Raw genomic sequence first — 13,952 nt, 5'->3', positions numbered from 1 at the left:
CTATTCTGTCACTGTAGCCATTCTCTCATTCACCCCACCCAGGCCCTAGCAACTACAATTTGTTCTCCATTTCTAAAATTTTGTGATTTGAAAAGTGTGAACATAGCTTGAACTATAAAATATCTGACCTTTTAATATTGGGGGTTTTCATAATTCCTGGAGCACAATTTCCTGGAGATTGCTATGTGAGTGTTATGTGTTTGTTCCTTTTTGTTGCTGAATAATATTCCATGGTATGGATGTGCCACAGTCAATATAATAATTCACCCATTGAAGGACATCTAGATCCTAAAGATGTTCTCGTATGCTCTTTTACAAAAGTTTAAGATTTTTTGCACTGAAATCTGTAATTCACGTTGAGTTTGATTTTGTGTGTGTTGAGACTTTAGTGAGAGTCCTTTTTTGTCTATGGATATCCGATTATTCTAGTACCATTTGTTAGAAAGATTATCTTTTCTCCATTGAATTACTTTTGTAACTTTGTAAGGTCATGACTTTTAACATCAGGGGAAGATACAAAATTTGCTAAGTTTCCTAAGAAAAGCATTAGTTCATATTTAGAGAGTGCAAATTCTGTGCATAGGAATTGTTCTCAGCTCTTTACCTAGCTTAATCACCTAACTGTCTCAATAATACATAAATCATTTGTCTTAATATTTCCTTGGGTAGGTACTATTATCATTACCATTTTATAAACTTTGCCAGATTAAATGTTTTATTCAAAATCACAATGTTAGGTGAGATGCTAGGATTTAAATTGCTGGAGATTGTGCTGTTAATTTTGTGAGAATGTTGTTATTTACATACAGTATGTCAGATGTTTAGTAAAATATTCAACATTTTGCCATATTCTCACTGTTATCCCAAGGTATCTCAACTAATGTAGGAATGAAAGACTCTTTCCACACAGTTCTCCTTTGAGATTTTGTTAGTTTGATGTTTTATTTAAATTAAAACTCACATGTACCTAAAAATGCAATTTTAGAGTCAAAAGTATTAAGTTGGAGTTGTAATTTGGGGGCCTGTTTTACAAGTTAAACTCTTAGTGTTTACACTTTGACCGTTCTGTTACATGTAAACCAAAACCTTATATTTTCTTATCTAAGAAAAGAAGAATCCACAAAGGATTCCCAGTGATATTGTCATTAGCCAGCTTCAGAATTTAGAACTGCTTACTGGAATCAATTCTTTCTCTGTTAACATTTGTCGTTTCAACTTTGTTCCCTGCCTTCTTTGGATAAACACAGCAAGTATTCATGAAAAATGAAGGCAGTGCTGGATAAAAGCAATGCTAGCAATGCTGTCAGAGAAAAATGAAAGAAAAATGAAGATACAAAATTCCCAATGCGATATTTTGTCATAAACACAGGAAGGAAAATGGGATTTTAAGATATAAACAAAATGAAGTACTAAAAAAATTATGCTTTCAGTAAAAAAAAAAAAAAGCACCTTTTTTTTTTGTTTGGTATGAGAATTAATTATGGAATCTTTATTTCAAAAAGCATTTCTGAAGTTGCATAATCTGACACAAGTGAATCAGCAGCTCCTTCTCAATTGGGAAATCAGACTGGATTATAGGGAAGCTGTTAAACTGAGTTTGAAGCATTCCTTATTATTCTGTTTATTTACTCATAAAGTCACTTCTCATGTTCTTTCTTTAAGTGAGAAGAACTGTTTGAAGAATGGTACCCATGGTATTTTGCCTTAATGAGAACAAGGAAATGTAGTAAGATCTAGTTGGAGCAATTTTCAAGTACCAATATGCAAATTACATAGTAAGATCTTAGATTCCTAAGATATTTTCAAGTTGTCATCCTGATTTTCAAATCTGTCTTCAAACTAGATTTACAAAACTTTTGAGATATTTCTGTCACTAAAATTGGATAAACTGTGCATGTTATATATTTGAAAGGTTTAGAAATTGCAAGGTACTATGTCTACCACACATGGAACTGCTGCCAGGTAGAGACAATGAGGTTTATGGAATTTAAAGCACATACTGAGGCTCTTCTAAAGTCATATAAATGATATAACCTATAAATTTTGCAATCTTGAATCAACCTCTTGCCCCTCCTTCGCCCATATCCCCTGTCCTTATCTCTCTTGGATTTTTTTTCTGCTCTTATTTGCTCCCTATCTCACCTAATTGTGGAGCGTTTGTGCCATGCATTAAAATATTAATATTTAATTAAATTCTAAATTTATATACGCAAAGGAAATTCTGAATGGAAAATGTATTTGGTGTAAGTTCCTTGGTGAAACAGAAAGGCAGAGTGAACAATGTTTTAAACACTTTTAAAGTATTTCCAGAACAATAAAGAAAGAAAAGTCAAAGCTGGCTTTGTTGGCTTAGGCTATAGGCAATTGGGAACATTAGGAAAAGGCCAGCTTTTAAAAAAAATTAATTTTCTCTGTTTTCCTTCTCTTCAGATAGAGATAAGCTATTGCAGTAAGACATTTAACCATGTAGGTCACTTGTGTGTTGAATTTCATTATGAAAATCAAAAAGGGCAAAAGTGAAATAAAGTGTAGTACATAGAATCATCAGTGTCTCTGAGCAACTCAACAGTGAGACAACTTAAATATAAAGAGTCATAAAGATAATTTGCCTTTTTTTCCTATAACCACATACAATTATGACCTTCCAAATAGGTTCCTTGCTCTGGTAAGATTCCCTGAGTGATCCTTCTGAAATGTAATCCAGGTCATGTCAACCCAAACTCTCCAATGGCTTTCCAGCTCTTTCATGATAAAATCCAAGGTCCTTTCACTGGCTTTAGGAGGGCTTATGCAGTTTGTATCTTATGTCTAAATGACCTCCTTTTTGTTCTCATTAATATCTTCAAATTCTTTCATCCATCTGCCTTGACTGCTTTCCTCCCTGGCTTGTTTTCTTTTTTTTTTTTTTTTTTTTTGAAGATTTTTATTTATTTATTTACACAAGAACCGGGGTACAGGCCAGATTCGCGGGAGGGTGAGAGAATTCACCAGAGACAGAGCGGGGAACAGAACAGGCAGACTGACGAAGCACACTGCTGAGGGGCGCAGCGGGCAAGGCAGGAGAGGTCTGCTCGCCATGTGGGACCTTTGCCAGCCGGCCGGGATCGAACCTGTGCTGCAGAGGCTGCGGACAGCTTCACAGAGCTGCGCTCAACCACCTGCGCCACCAGGGAAGGCCCCCTGGCTTATTTTCTCATCTCCTTCAGGTCCTTAGTCAGTCATCCTCTCTTTGGGAGCCATCCCTTGACCATTTTATATGACTCCCCTCCACTCACTTTATATGGCTCCTGTCATTTTTTATTTCCCTTGGCTTTAGTTTTCTCTTTAGTACTTTTCAAAATCTGACACTAAATATATTACATATTTATCTTGGCTTGTGTTTGTTTTGTCTTATCTTTTTTATCCCCTACTGAAATGTAAACCCCAAAAATGTAATCTCTACTTTCATGGTAATGTAATATGTTTAAATACATAAAACAGGTCCTGGCACAAAGTGTGGTATTAGCAGATACTTATTGATAAATGCTTAACAGATGAACAGATCACTTTTCAACAGAAGCTGAAAGAACCCGACCATTTCTCAGTGATATTTATAAAGAATATACACTGATGGGTGTAGAACAGACAAGGTCTGGTGGGATAGCTACAATTAAAGTTATCAAAAGGGTTATACATGTAGCTTCCTACTGAGTGGTATAATTATAAGAGAGACCTGTAGGTCTACCTAAATGAGTCAGTCATCTAATCAACAGCTCTATTTCTATTTTGCTGAAGGATATAACACAGTTTTGTTGTCTTAGACCACAGAATACGGTCAACATTGATTAAATAAAACAGAATTGGAGTTGGAAGGAGTTTTGTGCCTCCCCCCTGCCCCCACCCCCACACACACATAATGGATGCCAAAAGCTATCTACACAGCTTTGATGTTGGTCATACTGTTACAGATATATCTACTAAAGGAAGGTACCAGTTTTCCCACCCCCACTTACATGCAGCCACCTTGGATTATAAGTCTCAATATACCGTGAACTGAACTCCCTGAGAAGGGAAGCTACTGGGAGCTAAGGGCAGAGCTGAGTGGCCGGGTGGATCTATGTAACACAGAAGCAGATGGGTCAACTCTTGTTTCTATGAACTCATTTGTACCCTGTTAGTACTGTGAAGGAGATTTGAAGGACATTAGTGGCGGACGTAAGTGGAGGACTTGGTAAATATACATGAAAGAGAGACATGGAGGGAGGCTGTTCCTGGTATAATGGCAACTGTTATCCTGATTTGTACTTTGATTTTGATTTTTGAGTTTCCCCTTAAGTCCCAACTTTGTGGGACCTGCCTAACCCCTTTCTTGTGTTTCCTGTCAGAGGGTAACTTAGACTTATGGCAAACTTTTGGGCCTTCAGAGTCTACATCAGGACAACCCTGTTTGGCAGGCATTTGTCCATGAGGGATTAGGGGATTGGTAATTTGGTGGTGGTGGTGTATGTGTGTGTGTGTTGGGGGGGAGTGGTTGTGGTGGTTATTGGGACATTATGCAATGAATATTCTTCCCTCTCTATGCACACTAATTCTTAAAGGTCTGTCACACTGAGTCTGCTTCACTTGCCTTTGTGCAATAGAAATCTGGGCCCCTTTTAGAATGTGCACCCCTTAACAGTTTGGGGCTTCAGGATATCCTTCGGTGGTATGCTAAAAAGAATTCAGTTTGATTCCCAATTCTGCCAATAATTATCCATGTGAACTTGGCTAAGTTGCTGACCCATTCTTAACATTGATTTTCTCTTTTTGGTAAATAGGGGCACTGAAGGTGTTGTATTCATTTCCTATGATTGCTCTAGCAAATCACCACAACCTCGGTAGCTTAAAAAATACAGAAAATTTAAAGTCTAAAGCCAGTGTTACTGGCTGAAATCATTGTGTTAACAGGACAATAGCACTCTCTGGAAACTGCCTGATGGGTCCAATGTCTCCTTGCCTCTTCCAGTTTATTTGATTGTTGGTATTCCATTACTATGCCACATCACTCTAATTTCTGCCTTTGTCTTCTTTTGTCTGTATAATATCCCTCTCCTCTCTTCTAAAGACAGTCATGATTGCCTTCTGGGTCCACTCACATAATCCAAATTATCTGCTTATGTAAAGTTCTAATTTAGTCATGTCTGCAAAGGTCCTATTTCCAAATAAGGTAACTTTTTCAAGTCACAGTCATTAAGATATAAATATATTTGGGGGGGGGGGAATTTTCAGCATACTGCCAGTATCCTCTTAGGATTGACATATACCTGGCATATTTTATGAATTCAAAAATCTTCCCTTTCCTTTTGCTTTTCCTCTCTTCCTCCAAATCTGTATAACTGTCTATCCTCAAGCTAGATAAAACTACAAAACAAGTTATGCCTGCCCTTGCCATCCCTTCTGCCTTTTAGTTTCCTCGAATTATCTAGTAAAGACATTTATTTCAGAGTAACTGAAGGCAATGTCTCAGACTTTGCAGGATTAAAAATAAAGGAGAAACATCCCCTATCCACAAGTAGTCTACACTTGGGGGTAGGAGGTGTATAGTTAAATAGCCATTTATAATGTAAGGAAGAAAGATGCATCATTTACACACAAGTATCTGTAATGTAGAGTAAGGTAATAAAGGAATGAATAATTGTTATTGAAAGGGATGACAGGAAAGGTTCTTGGAGCCAATGAAATTTGAATTTGGCCTTGTGGATAAAAAAGGATATCTATAGATTCATAATTTTGAAAGAATTTTCCAGAGAGGAGAGGAAGACACAGAGGACAGTGTTCTCTTGTTTCTCTGGACAATCAGTACCTTCCAACTTCCCTTTTTCTGCCTTAAACTCTCTCTCTGGCTTCCCCTCACTGTGCCATGTGGGGAAGTAGCATCTACTGTCAGTATCCCTTCAATTAACTGTTTTAATCTAGGTGTTAAAAGGAATATATATATATATATATATATATATATATATATGCCTCGCTATGGCATGTGAGACTGACAGTTCTTAAAATCTCCTCAAACAAAAAGAAGAGTTTCTCAACATGAATAAATTGCTGCTGGTATTTTATGCCATGTGTAAAATTATATCCAGGAAGAGTGTGTTCCTGTCACTTGTATGAAAGAAGATTACTCTAAACTAAAAGAATGATAAGCATAAGAAATAGTTCAAATGGTAAAATGCTACTAAGCAGCAAATATTCTGAGTCAGAAAAACCACTTCATTATTTTTTATTCTCCATCATGCCAATGGCGTCAGGAAGAAAAAAAATTTGCCTGCCAATTTCATCCCTACCACACCCTCCAAAAAGATGAAAGACAAAAATCCTTATTTTTAATTTTCTTTTCACATTTTCTAAGAGGCAACTTGGGAAAAAATGGACAAAAACAAGTCACACAACCCTCCCCCATTTTTCAGCTAATTCAAAATGAATTGGATTTACACAAGCAACAGTGCTTAAGCAAAACCGTTCCTATGGTTACACAGAAGGCTTTCTAAATGTGGCACAAGATGCAGGCAGCCAAAATGACTTGACTGTTTATGTTAAATATGAAGTCTATTCCCTATTGAAATTTAATGATCTACTAGCTACATTTTAGCAGCTTGCACCCTGATAAAATTATCATTTTGAATACATTTGGAGGGATAAATTGCTTTAGGAATTGGTGAATATTCACCCACTTTTATTTGATCACATCAGTGATTCAGTTGAAGACATTTCCCCTTGTACTATTAGAAATTGGGTCTACAAATTATCCTCAACTCTCGGTCTGCAAGCCCCCAGACACATTTTACTATCTTTTTACAGGTTAGCAGGTGGGAGATGTTAAACCTAACACTTGGTAAAAAAGCTCAGAATTTTTTTTCTTTTATAGCAACTACAAAGAATCAACACTATTTCTTGTGGCACTTCTCAAGTCATTCAGTGCTTCTCAAATGTCCAACAAGGTGAACAGTTCAGACAGGGTGAAGTTTGTTCCCCTCCTCCTACTACTTTCCTTGAATGAGAAAGACAATCTGTCTGTTTTGAAAAGGCGGCAGGAAATTGGAGCCAGGAAAGATATATTCACTGCATATTTTAGCTGACACCATTTAAATTTGCTACATAATAGCATTCCTTGATGTCTGCAGTAGGAACCTCCCATTCAGCAAAAACAGAAAATGAAAACAGCCTACAGGATGCCACCCCCACATATATATATTTAGTTCAATTCAACTAATATTTATTGAGTAGCTTATACAGACTAGGCACAACATAAAAAGCTATGGGTATAGAAATAAAATCCAAAGAAATAAGATAAAGTGCATACCTCCTAAACACAAATAGCTTTTGGTCAGGTAAAAGAGATGGAGAATTATCTTGGCATTTGCAACAATATGGATGGAACTGAAGAGGATTGTGGTACGTGAAATAAGTCAGAAGGAGAAAGATGAATACTGGATGATTTCACTTATACATGGAATTTAAAGAAACAAGGCAAAGAGACAGAAGTAAATTAAAACAAGCCCTAGACATATTTCTGCAGAATGGAGGCTACTAGATAGTGTGGGAGGTAGGAAACAAATGAGGGCAGGGGCACAATGGACTGTGAGGGAGGATGATTGGTACCTTGGTGGTGGTTGCAGTGTGGTAATAGACATCTGCAGAGGTGAGAATCTATTTGCCTAAATCATAAACAGTGTTGTAAATCAATGTTAGCTCAAAAAATAAATTTTTTAAAAGAAATATCTGTGTAAATGTGTTCCTTAGTATTCTCCTTTATTTGACTTTATAACTTGGAATCCTTTGTGGGTTTCAGAATTTCATGGAAACAATACATCTACATTAGCACCTAAGTACTCTTGGGTAATAAACGATTGTTTGCATTATTAAATTAAAAAAAGAGTTGAGCAAAGATCAGTAGCAAGGTAAATCTGCAAATTATCTTCACCATCTTCCATTAATGCAAACACACCAAATAAAATTTTCACTAAGTATTTGAGTTGCCAGGGAAAGATTGAGGTACAGGTCACTTGGGATATCTCCATAATTCATCCTGCCTGCTTCTTTCCCCCATCCCAAACACACACACACACACACACACACACAGATCGCCTCTGTAAGGTTATCCACTGGGAGATTTTTTTCTCTCTTCCTCTTTCTTTGCAGGGCCCCAACACATTGTTTGGGATTGTTTATGTTTCCAAACCCAGATCCCCTGCCAAAATAGAGTCAGTTTCTATTAAACACCAGGTCTTCATTTTCCATTCTTAAGAAATATGAATCCTGGGATCTTGGTAGATGATTTCTGTGAAATTCAACTGCAACATATTTAAATCTTTGGAACTATAGTTATCCAAATTTCTTTAGTCTTTTCTTCTTGAGGGAAGCTACCAAATCCTAAATAGAAAATTAGGGAAGCTGGACATTTAATAATAGTTTAATTATAATTTATCTCGAGAGAAATGTACTTAACAAATCTGACACTAGAGAATTTCAATCTGAGGAAATTTATTTTGAATTGGAAAGTAGAAATATATTCATCACCTATTGATTCTCTTGTCAGATTAATTCCAAAATTAAAGTTGCTTCTTAGTGCTCTAATGAGTCATTCCAGAAATGATTCATTATGATTATCATTACTAATATTTTTATTGAAAATTTTAGTAAATTTCTCATTTTAGAAAGTTCATTGAGTGAATGGAAGATGAACATTTATCTTTTTGTTTGCAAAAGAAGCTTTAAGAATTAATTTGCTTTCAGAATACAGTTAAAGGACTAATATCCAAAATATCACAGGCTTAAACATATGTGTTTATCTATAGATTTTATTTATTTTTATTTTAATTTTTTATATTTTACATCAGTTTTTAAACAGTATTTGCTTCCCCCCACCCCCTCAGATGTGGTCCCCATAGAGTTTACTTCACCTCAGTACCCTGTGCTGCTCCCTCCCTCCCTCCCTCCCTCCCTCTGATCTCTCTCCCTCCTCCTCCCCTGCAGGGTGTCTCTGATTTATAATTGTCTGTTTTTGCTTTGTTGTGTTTTGTATTATTTTTTTACAATGATGTCTTATTTGGTTCCCCTGTATTCCTGCTATAAGCGAAACCATGCGATATTTTTCTTTTTCCTTCTGACTTATTTCACTGAGCATAATTTCTTCTAGCTCCTATAGATTTCATAGGTGATCACCTGAAGTCTTTTTTATTCTGTTTTTAATTTTTTTCCATCTTTTTTTTTAAAAAGATTTATTCATTTATTTATACAAGCACTGGGTACAGTCAGAAGCATGGGAGGATGAGAGAATTCACCAGAGCCAGAGCAGGGAGCAGAGCATGCAGAAGGACCGAAATACACTGCTGAGGGGAGCAGCGGGCTGCAGGAGAGGTCTGCTCACCATGTGGGACCTCGCCTGGCGGCTGGGGATGGAACAGGCGCTGCAGAGGCTGCGGGCAGCTTCACGACCCAGCGCTCAACCACTGCGACACCGGGGAGGCTCCATCATTGTTCATTTTTAAGCAATATTTGCTTCCCCCACCCCCTCAGATAACCTGAAGTCTTATATTGAAGTGGACTTCAAAGCTCACTTCATACCTCCCTGAAAGAATAAGCCCCAACAACTTAGTAGGACATAACTCAGAAGGATTCTACTCTTTGTTTTATGGCTTGAGATATAATCTAGAGTGTCCTTGTTCACCTCTCTGATCCTTTAAGAATATGGAACATCTTGGAAAAACACTGAAATTTTGATAGGTAGTGCTGAATAGTCTCCTAACAGCCAGCTTCTGGTTTATCAATTATTTGTAAAATTATATTCTTTTATTCTTACAATAATTTCATAACTCTGCTAGAATATTGGTCTGATTTCCACATCAAGAATTGAGCTATATCTTCATAAAGAGCACCATAATATTCTTGGTTATGAAATTAGAGCCGGTTCTTCAGTCTGTAGGAAAGGCTTAGGTGGGAGAGGGACACAAAGTTTCTTAGTAGAGGAGTGAAATTATCAAAATTGATTTTGGACAGATTGTGAGATTACAGTGGACGTCACAAACTTGACAACATGGGGTCATGGACATGAAGCTTGTGCCAAAGCAGTCAGCTGCTTGGCATTAACGTAGGAGACAGATGATTCTATGTGACCAAGTGCCAAGAAGAGCACAGGTCTACAAAAAAATTGATTTTCCAAGAAATGATGAATCATTTTCCTATCCCAAATTTAGTATTTCAAATTCAAACAGGAAATGTTATTATACAGTATCTCGGAAGACATATTATTCTTTCCATCCTGTTCTCTTTGTCCTATTTACTAAAAAAAAAAAAAAATAGGAAGAGGAGAGAAAAATGATATCACTGAGTGCCAGATGCAACTTAAAATAATTACTCTAAAATATTGATGCCTCAAACACAAATGTAAGAAATTTTATTTAATAATTGTTTCCAATATGTAATTTAGAAAATTTAAATAATATTTTCATGGCATGGAAACAGTTAATTTTCCAGGGCCAATTTCCGAAGTTCACATCAGCAGTCCATGCATAACATAATGTAAGATGTATTTAAATACTCAAAAGTAATTTCATCAGGCAATGAACCATGGTGTCTTTCCCGTTTGTTCTTACTCAGAACACACTCACCAGTTCACTCGGCATCCATCACTTTTATTTTGTATCAGATACTCATTGTCTGAAGTAATAATGGATAAGTGATCTAAAGAATAGAGTATTGCTTTGAACTGCTGACACATTGCAGAATGCTGTATTATGCAGGATTGTACTGCTAGCCAAAATACCCACGTTCAGCTCAGAGCTCTTTGCAGAAAGCATGCCATTGCTCCCACATAGTTATATAAAAGATATTCTATAGTGGATGATTAAAAATGGAAGGCTTTCTCATTTTGTTCAATGAATGGGAAATTGTGTATGATGTATTTAATTTTAATCATATCTGTAGACACATTTTTCATGAACCATGCTTGAAAGCCTGTTTTTTATTTCTTTGATGTACATTATCTTGAAATAGTAACCAATCTGACACAAAAAGTGAGAGAGCTCTTTTTTATTTTTATGTGAAATGTATGGGAAGCAAACGTACTGCAGGTAAAAGTCCTCCTGCAGCAACAAAAACTATCTCATCAAAATGCCACTGATTAACCAATAAAGAGTAGAATCAAAGAAGGATTTCATATTTTGTCATTTGAGTAAGATTCTACATACGTAATATTTTCAAATGCACCCACATTCAAAACAACACAAATCCAGCAGAGGTCTGCCTACAACAAGAGGTCAATTGCATAATTTTTGTGGCAAAGTAGACATAGTTTACAATAGCAAATAGATAGGCTTTTCTTTATTGTTGTCACATAGAGGCAAAAATGTATGTGCATTTTGAAATGCTAGAGATCTATATGTCTGTGCATATATATATGAATATTTATATATATGTGTGTGGATATATATGTATTTATGCAAATATATACCTTAAAGATGATATGCTAGAATTTTAGGTAAATGGATTCTTCAGTTCAGGGAGGAGATGGTGTGTTTTGGTTAATTGAATTTGTAAGGCACCAGATTGTTAGTGAGAATTTCATTGACCTTTCTGTGAGCAGTGAAGCAAAGACCATGACTAGCATGTGTGTGTGCTCTTTCCTTGTACGTGGTGCGACACAACATATTGGTTTTCTCTGATGCTTTATTGCACACAATATAGAGACTATCTTTGAATCCTTGATGATTTGGGCGCTAGAATTTCTGCAAGGTAATAACTGTGTCCCGTATCTGAGATCTGTTTTTCTCCTCCCAAATTATACAACATACCCTGGAAGTGGGAAATATGGAAAACAGGGCAAGTTGTAACTCTTGTGCTAAGTGTGGGTGGGGGGAGATATGCAATACAATGTAAAATTGTCTAGCTACCTGAAATATACTGATCTCTAGACTTAAGGTTTTAGAAGATTATATAACATGCATGCTCACCTCATGGCCTCATGCTTGCTTTTACTAAATATTAGTATATAATCTACCTTTCCAGCCTAAAAATCCAATGTGTTCATTATCCCTACGTGGTTTATTGAAAGTTCTTTCTTGTTGAGTTATAGACCATTGATGCTTTTTCATAATTGTAGTTATAGAGGTTATAAACATTCTCTACCACTGCTTTGAAATTCCCTGTATATCTTCTAGAAAAAAAATTATCATTTGTAATAACAATATTCATTTAGGTTTTAACCACACAGACTTATTTTTTTACTTGTGACATTACTAGTTGGCTATTTTGCTGAATGATGACATAAAATGAAAATATTGCATTAATTTTAGTGGTGACAATGCTGGAATGTTTGGAAGAATTTTCTTTTGAAATTCACTGGCTTTTGGCACTCAACAGCTACTACCTTCCTCTCTGGTGAAGAAAATTCTACTGGCCTTTATATTAAAAGAGGATGACACTATTGCCTTCCTGTCACAGGAGGATTCTTATTAGATTCTTCATTAAAGTGAATGGATTCACATTGATCCATTTGCACTCTCTTACTTTGTCTCCCTATGATTGAAGGCACCATTTCTGAAACGCTGACCAGGGTGAAAGGAGCAGTGTAGCCAGCTGACCACTGTCATGATCTCTGCTGGGTGGTGATTAGGCCCTGATGCTATAGGGTAAATTGCTTAATCAGTCAGGTCCTAGTTTTCTCCTCTCAGATTAGTAGATTGCAGTAGATTATTGCATGTCCATATAGAAATTTTTTTCAAAAATGTTTGTGGACCCTGTTTTTATTTCCACCCTTCTCCCAAATCTTATTAAGAAAACCTTCACTTATAAAGGCAAATGAAAGAATAGTGGAATGACTGGTTTTATACCCCCACATAAATGAAGAAAATCATATTTTTCTATATTCTCTTTATAGTTATGAACCAGTTAAAAGTAATTTGCAGACTTCACAACACTTTGCTTTTAAGTATATCAGCATGAATCTTTTAAGAATAAGAACATTCTCTGACATAACCACAAAAAGTAATGATAGTTATCCAATAGGTTCTCTTACCCAGGTCATATTTAAATGCCTCCATTTGTTCCCAAATTGAATTTTATAATTCCCTTCCCCTCTGTCTTATTTAGAATCTGATTATGTTTTTTGAAATTACATTTAGTTGTTAATGAAGACAATAAGAATGTCATAAATTATATGGGCACCCATATGATGGTAATTTTTCATTCAAGCCCATTTGACTAGAAAACACAGAGTGAGAAACATGAATGAGTAAATCAGCCCATAATATGGTAGTTGTTTAACACCTCTTTGCTAACATGAAATTAGTCAAGATTTAGGTGACATTGCGTTTTACTGAGCACGGTGTAACTTAATGTATTTGTAAACAATAAGACATTTTTGTAGGAAAGGTATTTTATAAATTGAATCCATAAATCCATATAATATCTAGTGTCATTTTGATCATCTGTTATGTACCTGGTGTGGAGTCAAGCACTGAGTATTAGCTCATCTAATCTTCACAAGTCTATGAGTACCATTTTATGGAGGAAGGGACTGGGCAAATTACGTATTTATCAAATATTTACGTATTTAGCTAAAGACTTCAGAGTTACTATGAGAAATCCATCCATCTATCTATCTATCTATCTATCTATCTATCTATCTATCTATCTATCTATCTATCTATCAATCATCTATCATCTAAACTTGAGCCTCAGGCCTTATCACATATACTGTAGCACTTTGCCAGACAATGCTGGCTTCCTGAGGGGAGTTCATCTGCTCTCTTGCAATTCCTCCTCAGCCCCACGTAGCAGGTTAGTGTCTGTCTGCTGTATCATCCCAACAGAATCACTCTCAAACACTCTGCTTAATTATTGCTGTGACCTTAAAGGAACTCATATCTGTGAGGAAGCCCTCTGAATTACAAAGGATCAGTGCAGTTTTTTCGTTCAGAGAGAATTTTGTGCAAGGTCAT

The sequence above is a fragment of the Talpa europaea genome (genome assembly GCF_964194135.1).
Source record: "Talpa europaea genome assembly, chromosome: 4".
NCBI classification, from domain to species: Eukaryota; Metazoa; Chordata; class Mammalia; order Eulipotyphla; family Talpidae; genus Talpa; species Talpa europaea.
The sequence above is the reverse complement of the archived record's forward strand: the minus strand, read 5'-3'. Positions refer to the sequence as shown.